The sequence below is a fragment of the Bactrocera latifrons genome, unplaced genomic scaffold (assembly GCF_001853355.1).
Source record: "Bactrocera latifrons isolate USDA-ARS-PBARC rearing strain unplaced genomic scaffold, ASM185335v1 scaffold_476, whole genome shotgun sequence".
Taxonomy (NCBI): Eukaryota; Metazoa; Arthropoda; class Insecta; order Diptera; family Tephritidae; genus Bactrocera; species Bactrocera latifrons.
In genome coordinates, this window is record NW_017537130.1 from 149087 (window position 1) to 159730 (window position 10644).

At 34.3% G+C, this 10644-nt stretch overlaps 1 protein-coding gene across 1 annotated transcript in view; it reads left to right on the forward strand.

Moving 5' to 3' along the window:
• Positions 1–252: 252 nt before the first annotated feature.
• Positions 253–10644, forward strand: part of LOC108973416 (cadherin-86C-like) — a gene marked incomplete at its 3' end in the record, with an annotated part of 20004 nt that continues 9612 nt past the window's right edge. The window contains 1 exon segment of the mRNA XM_018940672.1: positions 253–347.

Below are 10644 nucleotides of genomic sequence, written 5' to 3' on the forward strand. Positions count from 1 at the left end.
GTCCGAAAATCGAAAAGTCCTAAATAATTTATAAATCTCTATTTACGCACATAGTATGTACATACATATGTACATATGTTCATATATTCTTGACACATAACCAACTTTGGTTTTTGTCTCTCATTGCAGGTTCGTTGATCTGTTGAGCTTCAGATCAAAGAAAATACTATGTGGAGAGCAAGCTGTCGAGAGGCATATATGTATATGTATGTGTATAATATCAACGGCCTTAAAGTTATCAAAAGTCTTTCTGGTCGATTAGTTGCTAGTACTACGTCGACCCTCTAACTGGATTGAATAACTCGGAATATGTTGTTGGTGTCAATGTGCTAACATTTAGTTTTTTTGTGAGTCTGCAGTGTTTATCTTTTTGTCAGAACAAAAATGAGTATACAATAATCATTTAATTAAAATCGAATCCGCACTTTTATCGAAAAAACATTTCTTCAAAATTATGGTGCTAATTCTTTGTACATATGTATGTACGCATCTGCATCTATGTATCTGTACATTTGTATTGATATCATATAAGATTTGATACTTCTAAATCATACAAGGAATATATTTGGATACACATGCATTTATAAATTGCTACAAATGCATGGATACATACACAATATACGAAAGTTGGTATATTTGATACATCGTACCAACATAATATACTAACAAAAATGTTATGCTTGTTTTATTTTTGGCTCATAACTTAATTATATGAAATGTTTGTACATTTTTATATGTGTATATAAAAATAAAAAGCAATGTGTACATAAATATGCATATACATGCATAAATCTCTTGAAACCGGAATTGAAAACGTTGCTGTAAATACTGTATACACACGTATATATGTATATACAACTCTTGTATTCATAAATTAGGATGCATGTGTGCTTAGCGGCTACAGACATAATTCATACTTGTATGTTGTTAGTGTATGTGTTATGATCGTTGATTTAAGTGCAAAGCGTTTCCATAATAATAATATATTACAAATTGATCATCGATTTTCTTTTTCAAAAATAATAAACCGACCAAATTTCAACGTTTTATATTTTAAATACAAACTTAAATAGTGTGTGGACCAAGTAGTACATATACAAAAATATTGAAGATATTTCAAAATAAACTGCAAAGAGTAAAAGATTTTATTTTTTATCTGCACACAAACATAAGAAAATATATGTTTTCATACCAATTCAACCAAATAATACGACACATATGCATAGGCATAGTAAAAAAAATATAATAAAATACAAATGAAAACAGATAATCATATAACTCTGAAACTGCCGTTCTTCTTGTATGAGCAGGTAAACTTTTATTTTCTTTTGTATTTGCGAAAATATCTCGAACTGGCGTACATTTTATTTTAACTATTCAGCAAATTCTTTTGAATATGTATAGATAATTCCTTACTTTAAACCCATTCTTTGAAAATTTGTAAAATTTTTAGCATTTCATTAACTATATCCTACGATAATGCAAGGCTTCCTATGACATGGTGTTCTCAAAATGAATAAGTTATACCATATATATATTTTATATATTGACTCTATTATGGAAACAATTCTTCATACATACGACTTATGGAACTGCTTTGATGCCCTTCAAATGACAAAAAGCAAGCTACACCCAACATACTTATATACTTATACTGTGGGAAAAAAGTAAAATTTTTTARTTTAAAATTTCGTGCGAAAACCTATTCGTCCAAATATTTTTTTTAGGCTGGTAGGACTGTTAGTGAAATCTGTTCCAAATGTCAAATCAAAATTATCATTTAACGTCTGTGAAACAGTGCATTCCGCCTGTCAGGATGTCATGAAATGTATTATTATAGGCGATGAGTCTTGGATTTATGCTTACGACCCGTAAACAGATGATCAATCGGCCGAATATCTTCTAAAGGCTGAGCCGAAGCCGATAAAACACCTCAAATCAAGTAAAAAATTAAATTTTTGTTGAAAGTTTTCTTCGACAATCGAGGTGTGGTGCACTCTGACAAGTAATAGTATTTGAGTGCTATGGTGCCGATGCGCGCATTGAAGGCTATTTCGAAAATTGATTTTAATAACTGTTTCGAGGATTGGAAAAATCGTTGACACAGGTGTAATGGGGCCAAGGGGGATTACTTCGAGAGGGATGACATGGATTTTGAAGAATAAATCAAAAATTTTAAAATTATAAACAAAGTCTTACTATTATTTTACTCATTAGCGGATAAAGTATTTACGTTGAGATAAATTTTGCTCAAAACTACAATGCAACTAATTTCATTATTATTAATATTGTTGTTCTTCTTCTCCTTAATTGGCGTAGACACCGCTTACGCGATTATAGCCGAGTTAACAACAGCGCGCCAGTCGTTTCTTCTTTTCGCTACGTGGCGCCAATTGGATATTCCAAGTGAAGCCAGGTCCTTCTCCACTTGGTCCTTCCAATGGAGTAGAGGTCTTCCTCTTCCTCAGCTTCCCCCGGCGAGTACTGCGTCGAATACTTTCAGAGCTGGTGTGTTTTCGTCCATCCGGACAACATAACCTAGCCAGCGTAGCTTTAATTTGCTGAACTATGCCAATGTCTTCGTATATCTCGTACAGCTCATGATTCCATCGAATGCGATATTCGCCGTGGCTAACGCGAAAAGGACCATAAATCTTTCGAAGAACTTTTCTCTCGAAAACTCGCAACGTCGACTCATCAGTAGTTGTCATTGTCCAAGCCTCTGTACCATATAGCAGGACGGGAATTATGAGTGACTTATATAATTTGGTTTTTGTTCGTCGAGAGAGAACTTTGCTTCTCAATTGCAAGAGTTATACTGCGTTGGGTTTCCAGGCTGACATTGTTGGTGGTGTTTACGCTGGTTCCACGATAGATGAAATTATCTACGGCTTCAAAATTATGACTGAAAACAGTGACGTGAGAGCTAAGTCGCGAGTGTGAACACTGTTTGTTGGATGACAGGAGATATTTCATCTTGACCTCGTTCACTGCCAGGCCCATTTGGTTTTCTCCCTTTTCCAGTCTGGAGAAAGCAGAACTAACGCCGCCGATAACGTCCATCTACGAAATTGTCCCTACTTTTTTGCAAAGGAGATACCGATATACTAAGTTACAGTTTGCATGGACAGACGAACTGACTGACGGACAAACAGTCATCTTATCTCGTCTTAGTAATCAGATATAAAGTAAATTATGTTATCTAATTACAGTTTTTAATTTATTAGGTTTAATAAGTAAGACACAAACTATGTTTTCTGKGCTAACACAAAGCTACTAATTTTATTGTTTTTAAAGCAAAACCGCATCTAAACTTCGTATTTCAGTTAAAAAAAAATAAAATAAAACGTTACTTTCACTTATAGTAAAAATGAAAAGGAATTAAAAAATATAATATATAATTTTTTCATCGCATGTCAGTTTCTTCCATTTCGAGCTATTTTGTAAAATGTACTGGCTCTCAAATTATTTGGTCTATAGCAGAATGTGTTTCGTTTTTAATTTAATTTATTTTTGATAAATTTTGATAAATAACATGTCATTAACTTATTTCTAAATAAAAAAATGTCTATACCGCTATAAAGTGTTGTCAAATATGCACAACACTTGATATTTTTTAATGGTAAGCTTTGCGTGGCCACTAGTGTATTTATATTAGAATCAATCTAATTACTCAAATGAAAAATATGCGATATTAACCCAACTAAATAAGCCTAATTTAATATATACTAAAATACCAAATGTATGGACCAATACACTCGTACATGGCTTAACTTTACTGGAAGAAAGTGGGAAATCAATGTATCGAGTTCAAAATCTGATTTAAAGTCGAAAGTCCCTAAATCATATATACCTGAATTAAGGATACTGGAAAATGTATTCAAGGGTCAGAAACACACATCACTATATTTCTATTGAACTAATAAATGCGAGCTAATGTCAGCGAGGAGTGCATAAATGACAATTATTCCATTACAACGCAAAAAAAAATTCTCAAATTTTCTACAATTAATAATCGAGAAGTATAATTTATACACAACTTTCTTAACAAATTTTATGAAATCTTGTCCTTTAATAGAGATAATTTGATCACAATATTACCACAATAGTGTCCGTGTCCGGTGAGAGGAATTGCTTTTGTATGAAAATAATACCTAGGGAAAGCGTTGTGTTCATAAAATTTGTCCAGTTGTAAGAGATGTCCGGCTATGAGTACTGTTCGTAATAGGTAATTTCACTGTATACATATATGTATATGAGATATTCAAGCCCACTTTTCGATGATGTATGCCAAATATTAATGTGCATATGTATATAGAGATTCGAACCTTAACATTCACATATGTACTGCAATATTTATTTATTTTACAACAATGCTTAATATTTTTATTTTAAATTTACGGGTACTGTTTGTTAACACAATGTATAGAAAATTGATAGTACGGTCATGCAAGTAATTATATATAACGTGGGACAACAAGAAGTGAACGGACCTTTTAACGATTGACGTTATTTTTCTTCTCCTTTAACAATATAGCCGAGTGGAGTGTTTTCGTCCATACGTACGACATGACCTAGCCAGCGTAGCTGTCAYTTAATTCGCGGAACTATGTCAATGTGGTCGTATATCTCATACAGCTCATCATTCCATCGAATACGATATTCGCCGTGGCCAACGCGGAAAAGACTAAAATATTTAGCTGAGTTTTTCTCTCGAAAGTCGTAATGTTGATTCGACAGATGTTGTCAGGTAATTGTAAAGCTGATGAGCTGGCAAGGAAAGGTGTCCTAGAATCATTATCGGTAGAATAGGAACGGGTCAGTGCTCCCGCTCTTGTTTTCTACTACTGGATAGCCGGGCCTCGCGGATGCTTCGCCAACGCTGGACTATTATTGGTACTTAAACAGTCGCAAAAGCCAAGGGCCAAGATTGATCGTAAGAGATCTAGCGATCTCTTTGTATTCAGTAAGGCTAGCCTCTCCCTGGTTGTAAGGCTTTTAACGGGTTATTACCCTATTGGCGTACAAGCTGTAAGATTCGTAATCTTACCAGACGCCGTCTGCAGAAGCTGTTTGGAATAAGATGCAGTTGAAACAACTCAGTACTTCCGTCTTGACTATCCCGCTTTCGGGAGGTCAGCATTTGGCCAATCTGTAAGTCCGAACACAGGAGTTCTTATTTTCATTGGCTTCACAAAGAACTGCAATCAGTCCACGTGCGGTCTTTGACCTGCCATCTTACCTAATCATGCCTTACTTACGAATATAATAACATTAGGACGAAGATTATGACGAACGGACGGTAGGGCGAATGTCGACGAGCAGACAGCCGTTTTCTGGCCGTCAAACTGAAAATGTTCTGTTTTAGTATCGTTTTTAAACATTACTAAATTTTATTGAAACTAACGTTTAAAAGTTAAAATAAATCTACATTTGGGGGCTCGTTCAGGATTGGATTTATGCCAACCGGAGAAATTATACTGTAATTTTCAAAATTGCAGCCACTTTCGCAATATATACTATGAAGAAACATTTGTGTTGTAATAACACGTTTTTCTTAATCGAAAAAGTGTTCAGTGGCGGCAACTAGTGATGAGCGAAGTAGCGATTTTTTGAATCTGAAATAAAAGGAATTAATTTTAATACAATACCTTAAATTTTCCATAAACTAAACTGAATAATTTGTATATTCAACAAAATTCAATAAACGTGACTTTTTTTATTTTTTAGTATTAATAATAGTCATAAAAATAAGTGCTCAAATTAAAAAAATAGCTTTTATTTCAAATTGCACATGTTCAGATTTAAAATGGTTAAAAATTAATTGATTTTCAAAAATTAACAGTTTTACTTTGAAAATAACATTAATATAATTCAAATTATAAGATTAAGTCGAAGTAATTAAGTAAGACAAAATAAAACTTAGCTCACATACACAATAAATGGAAATTTTGAAATCACAACTTAAAAAAACTATTAACTATATTACTGATTCGCATTTAAAAAAATCAACATTTTTGTCTTTTCATCGTTCAAGCGCATTCTCCTTTCACTTAAAATAAGTTCAGCTTGAGAAAAAAGCCGTTCGCAGGGAACCGATGACGCTAAACATCCTAATTTTTTCCGAGCTATAGGATGTATGCCACCATTTGAAAGGGGCCGCATTTCGAGCAATTACTACCTCTTAAAAATAACGCTGAACCTCGATAATGGCTCTTGCATTATAAGTACCTCGCGGCTTGTTTACTTGCGGTTCTTGGGATTCATTTGCTTGGGCTTTTTGAATTATTCTACCTACATCTGCAATGACACGATTTTTAAATATGTATGTCGGCAATTGTGGGGTCAGTAAAAGCGAAATTTTTTAGACGAGTATCCAAGAATAATGCCATGCCTATAGTGTTGCTCCTTTCGGTATTCCCTAATATTTCATTTATACCATTTAGTAATTCAAAAGCCACTGCTTTTACAAGATCTATATAAGTATTGGCTTTTGTCCACCTAGTAAACACGCTTTTGAGACCATTTACAATAGGAATAACCATTGAGCCGGTGCAAAATTTTTGGCCGCTTATTTCTTTTGTAGTATACTCAAAAGGTTTTAATACAGTAAGTAAATCCTTAGCAACAACTATTTATCAGGATTAATTCGGGGTAATTCCTTATCTATGAGAGCGACAGTACTTTTAATAGCAGATTCCACTTTTATAAAACGTTCAATCATATAAAATGTAGAATTCCAGTGAGTTTTAACKCTTTGAATTAGTTTCAAAAGTTCGGTAMCAGCATTGCGTTGAAAACTCATAAAATTTTCATTTGTAGATGTACTTTTTCTAAAATGAGCGACAATTTGTTTTACTTTTTGTAAAACAGTATTAACGTTATGGCCACTTATACTTGCTTTAACAATTAATTTAAGGTATGCGCAAAACAATAGAAGTAGCGTAGTTTGAGCTCATTTTTAAGGCACTCTTTATATTATTCGCGTTATCAGACACTGCTAATATTATGTTATCTAATACCAACCACTTAGTTGTGACATTTTGTATTTGCTCGGCTAAGTTTTTGACAGCATGTGTCTCACTCATTGGACAGCAATCCAATAAAATATTGTTAAATTCAAAATTTTGACAAACAAAATGTAGTGTCTTTGCTATGTAACTCACTGTATTGCGAGATGTCCAACAATCGGTTGTAATGCAGAATTTAACACAGTTCGCCATTTTTAGTTTCACTTTTTCGACATATGCTTCATATAATGCCGGAATTATCGTTAATACTACATGCCGACTGGGTAGTTCATATGCAGGATTTAGCATTTTAATGAATTGGATAAATCCGCTGTTCTCGACAATGCTGAAAGTTTGTAAGTCCTTAATGAAGAGCATTGGCAACGCATCATCTATTCCGTTTTCGCCTTTGCACTTGGATCTCTTAACTGAAATCCGAAGAAAAAATGTTATGTTTTACCGTATTGTACATTTGTTTCCGTTACTTCGTGCTGTGCATCTGGATGTTCCGTTTGTTTATTGTTGGATGCCGATTTTGCATATCCTTTTTTAAATTCATATTCGACGTACATATATGATATATCTTTTTACAAATTTTGCATGAGTTTCACTTATAGCTTCGAAAAGTTTCCACATTTCACTTCGTTCTTTATTTTAAAAGACATTTTCACAATATTTAATAAATTTAAAAAATTCGAATTCAAAATATTTATTTTAAGCAATCGTTCAATGGAATTAAATAAAACGCATATATTTTCACAGTGATATGCGCAGTGAATAAAGAAGTATTCAAAAGCACAATTTCTACTTCGAACACCAAAAAAATCTACACATGAATGAGCAGCTGCATCAAGCATTGAAAGTGAACATACCGGTAGGAGCAGAGGTCGCAGTTATTTTTAGTTGAAACATACTTGCAGAGAAGTTTTTGTCAACCATAACAGCATCGACAGCATAGCCGTTGTAATTTGAAATTATGCTGAAAGAAGAGGAATAGATGCTGAAGAAGGAGAAGGAGAATTTAGCTATTCGAGGACGAGAAAAAATTGAAGAAAGAAAAGTAAGATAGAAAGTCAAACGAAAAAGAAAAAAATATGTTAAAGACAGAGAAGACGGGAACTCTAATAAGAAGAATTTGAGCTAAAGTAGTTAAACAAAGCATACGTGATATTACAAGAACACGAAATAGGAGACAAACAAGGAGTGTAACACGAAGTTTAAAGTAAAGAAGTTCATTGTAGAAATTAAGCTAGACAAAGAAAGTAAGACAAAATTAATATTAAAGAATATCAAAAATCTAATTGGAAAATTCATATGCATATAAGCACTACTACTATACTACTTTGATCAAATTGAAAGGTGAATTTTTAATTTGTACTTCGTGTGTTTTTCGAATCGGTAATTTTTTTTCTGTACGTTGGTAATACTGGTAGTTACATCTATGCTAAATTTCACGTCAAAATATTTATTAGTATTTGTGATACGCGTCGTTTTGTGAGGCTCTAAAAGTGGATTCTTCGATTTTTACTATTCATCATCTCATACTGTATTGGTTATTCGAGACCATTTCGTCACATTTTCAACTAATATCGTACCGCAACCACCGCATTCGCCTGATTTACCCTAAAGGGGCCATACACGACACACATGTGCGTTTGATCTGTATGAAATCGTTTCGCCATACACGACAAACAAATCCATTTTACGTTCGTTCTTCACACAGTAAACATGTGCGCAAGGCGAGCGGAACATTTCTTCGAATTTATTTCTAATGTAGCATTTTTATCTATTTCTTTGTATTTCGATAATAAGTTATTCCAACTTTTATTTTTCTGATTTTATTTTTATATTTATCACTTTTCGTTTGCCAAAATGCCAATTAATCTTTTTGTTAGATCATTAAATTCTGATACGAAATCTGTATTAAGAGGAGCCTGCGATTCTYTTTTTTTTTTGCTTAAATCTATTTAAAAATTATCTAAGAATATGTCCCCAAAGTTATAGATTGGAATTCGAAATATTATCGAAGCTAGAAGGGAAATAGTGACCTACCGTCTAGCAGATATATGAGCGCATGGCCAGAAAGCGAAAGCTTTGAAGCGCGATTTCTCGTTCTTCATTTTTACGATTAGTCTTAATTGGCGGGAAGTTTAGCAAAAAAATAAACGTAGTATGGAATTGTTATGGTTATTATCTTTGTCATAAAATTATCTTCTATTTAAACTAAAAAAACTAAGAAATGTAAATTTTGAACATATTTTTAAACAACATAAGATACAATTTTTTGGTAAAAAAAATTCTAAAATTTTAAATTTTTTTTTGGAATTTTTTTAGTTTAACTAGAAGATAAATTACCACAAAATATGAGTCTTTTTGATTTTTTTTTTTTTCGATAGAAATTGCGACCTGGGTCCTGCCAGCCGTCCGAAAAATGCTCATGCGAGATGCAACGGGCAACTGCTTCCCAAGGGCAGAATTTTAAAGATTACGAATCCAAAAAATTTGTGAAAGATGTTCAAATATATAACTATAAAGCCTAAAAATTTTGCTTGAACCAATTATTTCTTTTCCTCCCAAAAAAATCGTCAAAAAAATCGATTTTATGAAGCCTCTAAAGCAGGCTCCCCCCTTAACCTTCGTCCCCGATCTTCACTGTTCGGCGAAACGAGAGAAATGATTTGTGTGGACACAGCGCCACACAAGACAAACATGTGTGCACACCGATCGTAAAAAATCATACATTTTCGCGAACATGCATCGGTATTCGCACAAGCCCACACACGACTAAACCCCAATCGCACACATATAGATATCGTATGGCCACTTTTAACTTCTGGCTAATGAGCAAACTCACATGACCACTCCGAGGACACTGTTCTGACTGAATTGAGGATATATAATAAAAGCTAAACCGAAGAAGGCTCTGCTGGCCATCATGACTATGATGACTGCAAATTCGTTGGCATAAATGTATTGCAGAGGGAAGGATTACTTTGAAAGAGATGAAATGGACAAAATACACCTCTCAATTTCATCACAGTAGTATGTATTAGGATGGAGTCATGTATTTGGATTCATTTGGAGTGGCCAGAAACGACTCTTTAACATATGACTCAAGCAGCTCACGACTTCCGGCCGACCAGGTATCATCTGGGTAGCCTAAGAACATCCGTTTGAAGGCGAGCTAAAGTGAGAAGGCGAAATATTCCCTACATAGGGTTGTGCGCAGAGTATGGGACCCGCCACGTAAAAAAACACCCCCAATGAAAAGGAACAACCAGCCTCGGATGAGAGATCCCCCTTTTGATGAGGACCGATGCCCAACGGATTAAGGACTATGATTTGAGGGCATGCACCTGGAATGTCCGGTCCCTTAATTGGGAAGGTGCCGCTGCTTTACTGGTTGATGTTCTCGTGAAAATAAAGACTGACATCACCGCATCACTCATCCAAGAAGTGCGATGGACGGGACAAGGACTGAGACGAGTAGGTACTTGTGGCATTTATTACAGTGGCCATATAAAAGAGCGCAAGTTTAGTGTGGAATTCGTGGTGGGAGAGAGACTCCGTCGCCGAGTACTATCATTCACCCCGGTGAATGCACATCTAGCCACAATCCGCATCAAAGTGAAAT